The 13,192-nt window shown below is 40.2% G+C and overlaps 1 protein-coding gene across 2 annotated transcripts in view; it reads left to right on the top strand.

The window, feature by feature from the left end:
* Positions 1-13,192, top strand: part of CSMD1 (CUB and Sushi multiple domains 1) — a 1,521,983-nt gene that overhangs the window by 176,626 nt on the left and 1,332,165 nt on the right. The window lies entirely within an intron of this gene.

The raw sequence follows: 13,192 nt of genomic DNA, 5'->3' as shown, positions 1-13,192 counted from the left end.
CCAAGTATTACAATTTGTGGTGGCTTGAATGACAATGCCACATAGGCTCATGTATTTGAGTATTTGGTACCCAGTTGGTGATATTTTTTGAGGAAATTTGAAGACATGGCCTTGTTGTGGATGTGTGCAACTGGAGATGGATTCTGAGTATTTAAAGACTGTCCAATTCCAGTTTGCTGTCTCTGTTTTGTGTTTGTGGTTCGAGCTGTAATATTTAAGTTTCCTCTTGTTCCTGCCAACATTTGTCCTGCCATTGTGGACTCATATCCTTTAATGACTGTAAGCCAAAATAAACTCTTTCTTTAGTCATGGTGTTTTATGATAGCAACAGGAAGTGGCCAATACAGATGTATACACATCATCTCTCATTTTATTCTGTTGAGTCCCCACGGCTAGGCAATACCATTTGCCTCTCTTTATGTAGAATTATCATGGATATTGCTATCAATGGAGACAAAAGAGATGTGAGATGAGACAAAATCATTATGAAGGAAAAAAATCTGTGACAACCAGAAAAAAAAAAGACAAAATTTATAATATCCTTTCAACAAGTGAGGATATGTGGTTACTATGTAGTTTATATTTAACAGAAAGTTTTATTCTAAACACTTTTTATATACTCAAAACTTTCTGTGTTATTATGGTTTTTAATTCTTTCTATAAAGGTGTATGTTCCAGTATAGCATAGCTCTTATGGTAACCCTGTATGGAAAATGTTTGGTTTTTTTGGTTTTGGTTTTGGTTTTTCTGTAAAGTGCCATATGGTTATATGTTTGAGTTGGCTTCGATTGAGAACTAGTTTAATGACAGAGGTAGAGGGTTTGAAAGAATTCCCTTGATCTGTGCCTCTCCAGTTAAAACAAACCACCAAGGGCAAATACACTGAAAAAAGAGGCCCTTTGTGACAATGAACTTATACTGCAAGGCATCACCGCCAGTGCTGGCCCTTATACTGCTACTTGCAGTGCAGCATTTGGGAAGCAGAGGCAGGGGGATTACCATGAGTTTGAAGGGAGCTTATGTGCATAGCAAGTTCTAGGACAGTCAAAGCTGCATAATGACACTCTACCTCCCCTCCCCCAAATACTCTATTTGTCCAGATTATTTTTGAGTTATACATTCACTGACTCTCAGGTTGTTTCTCCAGTTCCAAATCCTGTGACACTCCCTCGAAAGTCTCCTCAGTTGTTGCAGGTCATCCAGTGTGTTGGCCTGTACTATGTCCTCCATTCACACTGGTCAGCCTTTCTAATCTGTAAGCTTCAATCCTAGCCTACTTCAACTGCATGGCAACTTATGCTGGAAATCCTCATGAAGTGTTCATATTACGGATAGAGGTGCCAGCTGATGTCTAGATGCAAAGCCTCCAACTCATCCCTAGAGCAGATCTCCCAGAAACGGGGCTTAGCTGCAGCTCCCCCTGGAGTCCCACACCTTCAGGACCTGCTTCAGGCTGGCTTTTGCCTGGTAACCAGCAGAGTCCTGAAACCAGGGGTACAAGGGTAAGATTTCCATCAAGAATCTTCCTTTCATTGTCTAACAATTTAAGTTCTTATATGTGCCATAAATATACTGTGTGTTCATAAAGTTTCAGAAGTAGAGGATAAATGTGCTAGTTAACCATGACATGTCATCTACAGGATTTGATGGTTGTAGATTTTTATCTAACTTATAAGAGCAATATACATTTGTAATTATAGTTAGTGCGATGATTGGCAGACAGGGCCTTATGTCTCTCAGACTCAATATTTTCTTTCTAATATGAAGTTGTATTGAACTCAAATATAGATTAAGGAGAATAATAAAGAATATTTTAGTTAATAAGAATTCAAGGGGCTGGAGAGATGGCTCAGAGGTTAAGAACACTGGCTGCTCTTCCAAAGGTCCTGAGTGCAATTCCCAGCAGCCACATGGTGGTTCACAAACATCTATGAGATCTGGTGCCCTCCCCTGTCCTGCAGGTATACATGGGGGCAGAACACTGTATACAAAATAGGTAAATGCATCTTTCAAAAGAAAAGGAAAAACGAAAGAAATAAATTCAAACCAGAGTTTATTATCTGCCTCAACAAACCAGGCACATATATCGGACTTTATATTTTTAATGAGTGAGACTTCTAAAGTAAAGAGCATGGCAGTGCAAGTGCAGCATAGAGATATACAGGAGGAGGGAATTTGGGAACTAGTACTAACGAGAAAATGATATAATCAAAATCTGGGCACTTTTGTAGTGTGTGTGTGTGTGTGTGTGTGTGTGTGTGTGTGTGTGTGTGTGTGTGTATGATGGTGGGAGGGTGGGCAAACTAGAGAAAGATGAGCTGTCTGTGTGCAGAAATTAGAGTCACATTTGAGTTTGGTCCTGAGCAGAAGTTCCCAGTGAAAGCAGCTGTCCAAAGTGAGCACATCTCTAGCATCAACAGGAAAAGTAAGACATAGGAAAAAGCTGAGATGCCTTATAGTGCAAGTTGAGATCTTTAAGGGATAGCTATGCCTATATTCTGACCTTTAAATGAGGTTCCTTTAAAGTGCCACAACTTTATTATAGGATGAACAAAAAGGTGTTAGATACATTTAAAGTATGTTCTAGCTGGTCATGTCATTGAACATTTAAATAATTGGTAAGATGTCCATGTAGACTAAGAAAGGCTGCATGAAGGTGAGAGTGGACGGGCTGCCCCAAAGTCATGTTAATAGGCTGCAAATTATCCTGCTTTCCTTTTACAACCCCAACACCTAGTGGAAAGTAACACAGCATGCATGGTAGGTCTTTATTGTGTCACCATTGGGAGAAAACTGTGCTGGTTCATAGGGGACCTTGTTAATTGTCATCCAGGTGTGAATTCTTGTGCTTGAGAGTGGTCAGGGGGGCTTCAGGGATAGTTCAATGCCAGCCAGGCAAGCATGAGAATGTTAAGTTCTATGCCAAGAAGCTGTGTAAAATGCTGACTGTGTTAGCACACCTGTCAGCCCAGCATGAGCAACATAGAGACAGGCAAATCACTGGGGTCTGATGGCCGGCCAGCCTGCCCAGCCAACTTATTGAGCACCTAGCCAATAAGAAATCTTGCTTCAAAGGAAAAAGAAAGCTGGAGAAACCTCAAAACTCAAAACCAAAGTGGATAGTATGGTACATGAGGCATGACCCTCGAGATGGTCCTTTGGCCTTTGTATGCATGCCTATGCATGCACACAGCCCCTCCACACTTATACATATGAACACACAAACATGCAGGCCAAGAATGGTTGTTGTCTACAAATTCATTTATATTATGATGAGAAATCTGCATGTAAACCAATAGAGCATTCACTCATAAGTATTGCATAATGGCCTTGAGTGAAAGCAAAGCATATGATGGAGCAATGACTGGCACCCTTGTCAGGTTGACAAGGCACAGATCCACAACATCAGAGAAAGTTCTAGAGGGATGTCTGATTATCCTAAATGGTGGTATTCTGATGTGTGCCCAACTGTTCTGGGGAAAGTTTACTTTTGTGTTTCTGATGTAAGCCTATATTCGGGGAGTTTTCAGCCCTGTTGGCCACCAGACCTCACCATAGACCATCTTTTAGTTCACTAGCTTTTAGGTGGATAATACATATTGACTGGACTGGTTAGCGCAAGGTACCACTCTGCCATAGGCCATACCAGTACCACAATAGTGGAGAAACTACTTGGAGATGGGTGGGTGTTTCCAGCCAGCAGAGAGTGGGTGGAAAGTGAAAATCAGGTGGATTATAGGAAAACTTGAGTGCACGTGGTTCAGGATAAGCAATTCTTCTTTCAGAAGAGAAATGATGGCAGGAGCAACCCCTAGCCAAAGCCCCCTCATGGCCGTGGTTTAAAAGCCAATAAAGCAGGCTCTTGGCAATGATTGATGGAGGAAAAATCCACTCCTCATCTCTTCCAATTAAACAACTTGTGAATATAAACAAATATTAGCAGCAGAATAAACTTCTTTGAGTTCCGCACTGTCAGGGGAGTGACATTTAAATCACTCCTGCTTAAGGTCATAATTAGTCATAGATAATAAACTAGCACCAAAGCCTTGGTATGATAACCAGGGCAGGGGACAGAGGCTGAGCTCCAGGCAAGCATGTCATTTCACTCTTCCTCAGGGCAGGCTTATAGATGGATTGTTTTTGCTTGCACACTCATAATTTCTATCTGCATGCCCGGTAGGATTGGCCAAGTGATGAAGATGTGCTAACTATGATATATATATATATATATATATATATATATATATATATATATATATATATATCACATACAAACACACATGCATATACATGTATGTATATATACATATATATGTATATATACACCCACATATACACACCCCTCTAGCAAATCCTTCTCAAGTACAATACCTAGGTGGACTATATCTGTTACACACTCATGGATCAAGTCCCAGAGGCAGACACATATTTATCACTTGTGTTTCTCCTGTACCTGAAAGGGAAGGTGTGTTTGCTTAAAAGTCAAGATTTCTTATTATCTGTCTGTTCATTTATTTATTTATTTGGTTTTTCAAAACAGGATTTCTTCATGGAGCCCTGGATGTCCTGTAACTAGCTCTGTATGCCAGGCTGGCCTTGAACTCACACAGATCTGATTGCCTCTGCTTCCTGAGCTCTGGGATTAAAGTTGAGCTCAACCACTGCCTGGCAAAAGGCAAGACTGTTTTAACAACCCTTTGGAGGAAGGAAAGTGTACTTATTTTCCTGTGAAAACAAGAAGCAGGCAATGGGCAGAGGGAGCACTGTAGTCAGGAGCGGCGTGTACCTTGCAGAAGCTGATTCCCACATTCCATGCCAAGAAGTCCCCAGGCTGTCACCACCAAAGTGTTCTGGCACCAGAAAACTGCAATTAACAGGATTTATCTCTTATTTACACTTTCCCTCGGCTGTCTGCACTGGGGTCTGGGGTTTGCAGTGATGAAATGTTACAGTGGAGACTATTTGTGACTAAGCTGAGCTCAGCATGCTGGGAGGCAGAACGTGCTAGAGGCATGACATCAGCATCCAGGGCACCGAACATGTAGACAGTTTGGGATATCTGTGAACTCCGTGCTGGCCCTCTCTGCTCTCTCTGAAGTGTGTTAGGACTATGAACAGGGAATGAATAAGCTTCCTTGATATTCATCATGGTGAGCTTGTCTTTGAATCCAGCAGTTTTGAGGTTGGAAAAGAGTGCTTGTCAAGGTGATCTGTTGAATTGGTTGAACTTGGGGGTCACTTGAGTCTTTTCAAAATGAAAATAATTCATAAGTAACATCTTATTAGGCCCTGGAGTTTTGGTTTGTTTGTTTTGTGTTTCTTATCCAAGATATTCCAAAGTACTGTCCAAACTGACAGGATTGTGTACAACTTTTTTTTTGAGAATGTTCATCTTTAAATGAAAATATTCATGAAACTTAGGAGGAGTGTGCTTGCTGTCACTGGGAAGCACCTTAAGCCTACTAGTTCATTTAGTTTCTGAAGTACTTCCTAAGGCTTTGAACAACATGAGCAATTGGAAACAGACATGTGCCCTCACATACTGAGTTGATTCATGTGTTATATTAATAAAAATGTCAGTGTGGTTCCATATATATATCTATGTATATATATTCCATCTTATAATTTAATTAATATGTCAACTTGGTTTTGTATATGTATTCCATTTTATATGCATGTATGTGTGTGAAATCTAAATGCTACTGTCAAGTCATGATATTGAAAAACACATAAGCAAGCATGTTGCCCCTTAGTAAATCTCGATAATTCATCTCCCCATATAAAATTATATTTTCTGGTTGTTCTTAAAAGAAATGTATAGATTGTGTATGTCCTCGACAATTTCTAATGAAGTGCCTGCATTATTTACTTTTCTGTTGCTGTGATAAAAACACCCTGACAACAAAAGGTTAAGGAATTCAGGATTTACTTTAGTCTTGAGTCCATAATATTGGGAAAGCATGTCAGGGTGGCAAGACGATATTGGCTGATCACATTTTCATCCACATAGACAGAGCAGAGAGATAGGCTTTATTTACACTCTCAACAACCTCCCCAGTAATGTACTTCTGCAGGGAAAACATCTGCTTTCTCCCCTATAACCTCTCAAACAGCACCACCTGCTGGACACCAATTGTTGAGTACCCTGAGACTATGGAGGACATTTTCATTCAAACTACAAAAGTGCCTAGTTGATCTTCTTAGAAGAAGGTTTGGTATTGAATCCTAAATGGAAACATTGTACAGGGATATAGGGTTTGTCTGACTGAGGTAGAGAACAGTCCTGGAATGTAAGAGGCCATTGTGAGGGAATTTCCAGGAGAATACTCCAAAAGCAAAAATGTCACTGCTTCTGCCTCTCTCAAAACAACTACAATGATACATTAGAGCTCTCATAGAAAGGTGAAGTGACCCCAAAAGTACTGGTTGTGCAGTTTGAGTATACTGAAATATACCTATTGAAAACAACATCAACCAAAAATTGTAACAAAATAATAGCAAAGTAGTAGATCATTGATAATATTATCTCAAACACTCTTAGGACATTTATTTAAAAAATCAGGTGACTAGTCTTTGTGCTACAGTGTCCTGACCCCAGCTTTCATTAATGGTGAGAATTGAAAATATATTTGAATACTTTCATCATCATTTCATATTAGTACAATATATATTTAGATTTAATGCACAGCTCTTATTTGTACAAAAGATACATTTTATATGTATACACAAGACACACTTTTTAATTTTAACATTACCAATTTTTTCCAAGGGTTTAATTTTAAGTTTGTTCTGTAACCCAGAGCAGGAATATTTCAGAAGTTGCCATTGTATGAGCTAAACTTTTTCCTTGAAGGAAAGAATGTGATACATGCATGGTCATCCATCCTGTGACAGCATTCTGAAAATGCTATGGCATGCTTTCTGTCCCAAACTGCTTGGAAGTCTACTCAAGCAACAGGAATGTGTACTTTTGAGTGGAAATTGTTTATGACAGATGAAAGATGCATCACACTGGGAACAGTAAATTTACCACCATGAATCTTAAAGCTTCCCATTTTGGTATCCACCCTACATTTTACCACCTTCACAGGACAAAGTTTTGATGTGATCTGGCAGCTGTGGAGTGGAGAGGCCTGTGAATGTCACAGTAGATCGCGTCATGGCCGCACAGGAGACTCTCAGTCCAAAGCCTCGTGCACTCATTTCTCTGCGAATGGATGTTGTATTTTTTTTTGAAACATACATGTCAGGTATATTAAAAAGTAAGTGTCTAGAACACTCAGACTTAGGGTAAGTTCTTTCTTCATGCTTAGTATTAGCTTTTTAAATATGCGTCTCTGTTACGACTTTTCAAATAGTATTATGTTTCAAGGGTGCTCTTGTTTCTATGACTGGCTTACTTTGAATTCCTCAGTGCTCCTGTAATATTTGCAACTTAGTGGAGAGTACACTTGAGAAAAATTCTCCTCGTCCCTCCCACTGCATCATCTTAGTTTCAGAAGTAGGCATCCTCTCCACCCAAGGCACTCTCATTTAGGAGACCCAGTTTCCTAGCTTCCTGCACCTGCTGAGCCAATTAGACTTAATTGTTTCTTTAACACCTAGCCCTGTGTTCCTGGGAGAATCCCCCCACCCGCCACCCTGAACAATGTTGTTTAGCCCAGTTTGGTAAATTAACAACCGCCACAAAGTAAAACAGGAAGTACGTACTGAGGATTTTGTTTGTTTGTTTGTTCGTTTGTATGTTTCTCCATCCCGATGTGGAGCTCACTGTGAACAGACTGTCTGAAGGGCTGTCTGTGAAGGCTTGGACTAGAGTATATTCAGAAAGGTTGGGCTGCAGTGAATCAGCACACACAAGACTCAATAGAAAGAAACCTACTCTCTGAGTTCTAAAAATAAACTGAGTTTATTTACTGATTTATTCACTGGTTTATTTTATTACTTTTAGACCTGAGTTTTGAATCCAGGGCTTCGTGGTCTACCGCTGAGCTACATCTTCATTCTAAGTCACCTTTATTGTCACAAGTTGTTTTTAGCTTCTTAGGCTCCTTTGTAAACACAGCGCGCCGGGCGGTGGTGGCGCATGCCTTTAATCCCAGCACTCGCACTCGGGAAGCAGAGGCAGGTGGATCGCTGTGAGTTCAAGGCCAGCCTGGTCTACAAAGTGAGTCCAAGACAGCCAAGGCTACACAGAGAGACCCTGTCTCAAAAAAAAACCAACCAAACAAACAAACAAAAATAAACACAGCACCTTTAGTCTTCTAAGAAGCATTACAAAAGAAGTGCTACTGTCTTATCTTAAAGTTCAGCTGAGTGCAGATAGCTGATTGGTGGGCATTACAGAGTTAGACACTGATAAGAGGATAGTGGTGAATCCTAAAGAGTCTGACTATCAAATGATAATGTTTGTATTTTCAGAACAATTTCGTGTGTGTGTGTGTGTGTGTGTGTGTGTGTGTGTGTGTGTGTGTGTATAATTTTATTTTATAATGCAATTAAGGTTAAAGTGATTCTGTAAATCACTATATGTGGGTTTTCCTCTTCTGTATGCAACAAGTACATCCACAACTCTGATATCTTTTCTGGACAGCTGGATTACAATGAAATGTGATCATAATTTCTCAGACTCTATCGTTGCCTAACTTTAGAGGGTGGATCTGTGGAATGCGTCCATGTGGGATTCTAACTGGAACTGTGCAGTGTTTCCAGAGCCTGGGGTTGTGTGATGTGGCTAAAGAGCTAAACTATTTCACCAGGAATGCCACGACAATAATATGAGTTAAATACAGAATATAAAGTAGCAGTGGGTATAATGCTTCAAAACTTAGGGCCATCGTAATCAGAAGGAATCGATTCTAGTTTTTTAAATGTTATGTTACTGCATGAGTGTCTGTGTGGGTGTATGTGCCTGTGAATGCAGGGGCTGACAGAAAAGCAAGATGCTCCAGCTTCATCTGGAGTTGGAGTGACAGGCGGATGTAAGCCACCTAGTGTGGTAGCCAGAAACTGAACTCGGGTTCTCTGCAAGAACAGTACATGTTCTTGACCTCTGTGCCATCTCTCTCGCCCCACTACCAATGTTTCTTACAGAAGGATTTTAAGATAAACCACCGTCTTATCTGTATTTGATCATTTCTGCAACTCCTCGGGGGCAGTGACTGTGGGACCGCACTCTCTCCTAGTCTTGTGTAGTTGCACCTTTGATATTAGTTACTTTTCTCACTGATGTGACAAGAAGACCTGACAAAAAGCAATAAAAGTAAAAAAAAAAAAGGGGGGGATTATTTTGGCTTGTGATGTATGGATGCATTCATCAAAGGAGGAAAGGTGGGGTGGCAAGAGCACAAGGCTCCTGGTTATAATGTCTTTGTGGTTAGGAGGCAGAGAGAAAAATTAATGCTGGTACTCAGTTTGCGTTCTCTCTTTTGTTCAGTCTGGGATGCTTGTCGATGGATGATGCTACTCACTGTCAGCTCAGTCTCTCTAAGAAAACATCCCCATTGATGAGCCTAGATGTATCTTCCAGGTGACAGGACATCTAATCAAGTTGATAATGAATATTGACCATCACTCCTTGGTCCTTGTTTTGAGTTTTGCTATTCTTTGGCCTTTGAACATCCTAGCCACTTGTTCCAGATTCTGCTTCTTAGATTCTGAGATCCAAATGTTCCTTCTGTGAAGCCATCAGATCTCCCCACAATATACTGAGCACTGGTATTTTGGGGATGCAAAGCTTCCCTCTAGCCTGTGGGCTTCAGCACTGTGGTCTTATGCACTATTGATGCACTGACTGATCAGCTGTGGGTCCACATGCATGCACTCACATACAAACATACACACACACACACATACACACACTCACAAAAACACCCTCTCACACCCCACACACGTTTATACCTTGTTTCTTCCTATTTCTCACAAAACCTTTACAACTGTCAACACTCTGAAAGTCACTTTTTTTTTCTAGTGAGTTGATGGGAGACTTCTCTCTGCATTGCTGTGTGTCATCTTAGTGCCTTTTAGGATTTGGCACCAGATTTGACTTTATCTTTATAATTTTTCTGTGCTTCATCCCCAAACTCTCTCTTTCTTACTCCAAAGTTTCAAATAAAAAAGAAGAATAAAAAAAAAATGTTTCCTATTCTGTGCCTAGACTAACTGGGAAATTACTGCAAGATTTCCTGGGGTAGTTACACCTGTAAACACTTAACTCCCTTCTTTTGCTCATCTTTGTTATTGATGGAGGCCTCTCGTAGACCTTGGCCAACTGTAGTGGATTAATTGTCTAGCTTCTGTATTTATAAATGAATGTATATCTTTCTGGAGTTTATTCTATATTAACTTTAACAAATTATTTTACAAATGCCTAAATAGATTTGACACATGCAACTAAATATCAAGCAAATTGCTTCCCTGGCCATCACTGACCCTTACACTTATGACTCTGAATACCTCCTATAACCATGTTGATCTTTCTAAGTGTGCATTAAATAAAGCAGTGACTATCCTCTGATTTAACTCTTCCCTCTCAGAGAGAGCTCTCTTCCATTTCTATAACTCACCCATAAATGCAGGTTCAGATTCCAGTTACTTGAGTATTACTTTTAAAAGCAATATCTGTGTAAGAAAAGGAAAAGGAGAAAAATGGTAGAAAAGAGCAGGGGCTGTCAGTAAGAGCTCTGTGGGAGGGGCCAGTAAGGACACAAGGGGATGAAGCTTCCCTGTGGGATTTCCCAGCATGGCCTACAGATGCATGACATTAGTGTGTCGCTGGCTCCTATGGTGTGTCTGAGAAGAAATAGGAATATCCCTGATGAGACTGGTACCTGTGTTCCAAGCTGTAAGGGGCCCACAAAGCCAACTAAGGCAGAGCAAGAACCCAAAACGAGTGAAGTGTACTTATTGACTGAAAGCTTACATCCTTGGTATAGACAAGGAAAAATTCAGTGTGCTCCAACATTATAGAGAATTTTGGGTGACTATTCAGGCAGCAAACTGTCTCTGTCTTCTTCTCATTTGGGAAGCTGCTAACCTGCACTCCCTGTATACTCAGGTAATTAATTTTATTCCTTCTCAGGTCTCTGATGGTGTTGAAGGTCAGATAGTTTAGTTTTATAATTAAGCTCAGTTGTTTAGAGGTTAAGATGTTTTAGGTCCGGATAAATCTGTCATAAAGTTGATAATGATGAGCTATGATAGATATTGATTTACATTCAGAATTTTAGACGCACCAAAATAGGAAAGACTTTTTTCTTCAAGGCTGCCAAATACAAATAGCCAAAACACTATGAATGTTTTTATATATACATATATATATTCCCTGATTGTTTTGTGGTTCTTCTTGCTATATATGTGTAATAATATAAGTCTATACATAAAAATACTTACTAAATTTTTAAAAAAATATTCAGTGTGATTGCAAAAGTGATTTTTTTCCAACCTTGTCCTAGTCACTGTTTGAGAAAGTTAAACAACAGGATGGTTTGCCCACAGGCACACGGTGCCTCTGTGCTGGGTTGCCCACACCTCCCATGAGCAGCGGGTGCCAGAGAACAAACTGCTTCAAAAACAAAAGGCTACTGGTGTTTTATCTCATTTTGGGCTTTCTGGGACCAAGCATATTTTTTTTTCCTTTTTCTTTATTCTTTGTTTTTTTCCACATTTGTTTTTTTTTTTTAAAACCAGACTGCACATCTGCTACATATATGAAGGGAGTCTAGGTCCAGCCTATGCATGCCCTTTATTTTAAATTAATTTATTCATATTACATCTCGATTGTTAGCCCTTCCCCTGTTTCCTCCCATTCTTCCCTCCCTCCCACTTCCCCCCTTCTCCCTTCCCCTATGTCTGTGATTGAGGGAGACCTCCTCCCCCTATATATGCTCATAGAATGCGGGTCAGAGGAGAGGACATCCTATTGAGACTTTAGGCGGGAGTAGCATGGAAGAATGGGGAAAGAGTAGGATCCACAGGGTCCTGGAAACCTACAAGAAGAACTTTATGACAGGCAGATCTGGGTCCTGGGGTCCTCCTCAAACTAAGGCACCAGCCAAGGAGAATATAGGCAGTAAACTTCGAACCCCTACCAAGACCTAGCCGACGAACATGATATTCTCCACCATTGAGTGGAGAGTGAGATCTGACTCTCACACGAACTCTGGTGCCCCTTTTCTGACCACGTTCCCTGGATGGGGAGGCCTGGTGGCACTCAGAGGAAGGATAGCAAGTTACCAAGAAGAGACTCAATATTCTAAGACCAAGCATATTTTAAAGCAAGTTCTCAGTCTCAGAAGACACACTTTCTAGCTGGATTACACATTTTAAATCATCTATCTGAAGGTGATGTAGTTACTCCTGAACCTCTCTCTTTAACTGCCATTTACTTTTCTTTTAGCCATGTTTCCAAGACTGGGCACAGAAGACCCCAACCTTCTTTACTTGTTATTATTAGCAGTTTTAACTATACATGTCAGGAATAATGTAACTCTAGCCACACATCCAATCTACTGGTAAACGTTGGGTCATTTTATAATTGAGTCTTAGGACATGTAGTCCCTGAGTTCTGATTGCCTGGACTCATACCTATGTGTAAAATATAAACAGTGCAACTTTAATTAACTCAGATCTAAGTCCAGTCACATTGTCTTCCATGCCCACATTCTCACAAATGATAACATTTTGTTTTTCTAGTCTCTTCTGTATTAAAATTTTATTTTATATTTATATGTGTATCTGTGTGTGTGTGTGTTGTGGAGTGTGTGTGTGTGTGTGTGTGTGTGTGTGTGTGTGTGTGTGTGTGTGTTTGTGTTCCAAGATAGGGTTCAAACTCAGAGATCAGCCTACCTCTGCCTCCTGAGTACTAGAATAAAAGGAGTGTATCCCCATAACTGGCTTAAATTTTTGTTTTAATATGGAAAAGTTGATTAATTTATAATTTTTCTCCTCAGCATTCTTCATTCAAAGATAAACATAATTCCTAACCCCTTGTCCTTATTGAGCTTGAGATGTGTTCTCATGTAAAGTTAAACTGTAGCTGTGTCCAGACCACTGCTAATCCTACCTCATTCGTGGGATTAGCCAAAGAAGCAAAAACCCAAGTAACCTGAGCCCCTCCTACTGAAAATCTTCAGTATATTTGAGAGCATTGATTTCTGCAGGTTTAAAAATCCTGTCTGCATAGGGGAGTTAT

Source organism: Acomys minous, assembly GCF_964271855.1.
Source record: "Acomys minous genome assembly, chromosome: 15".
Lineage (NCBI taxonomy): Eukaryota > Metazoa > Chordata > Mammalia > Rodentia > Muridae > Acomys > Acomys minous.
This window is presented reverse-complemented; position numbering and strand designations above follow the sequence as displayed.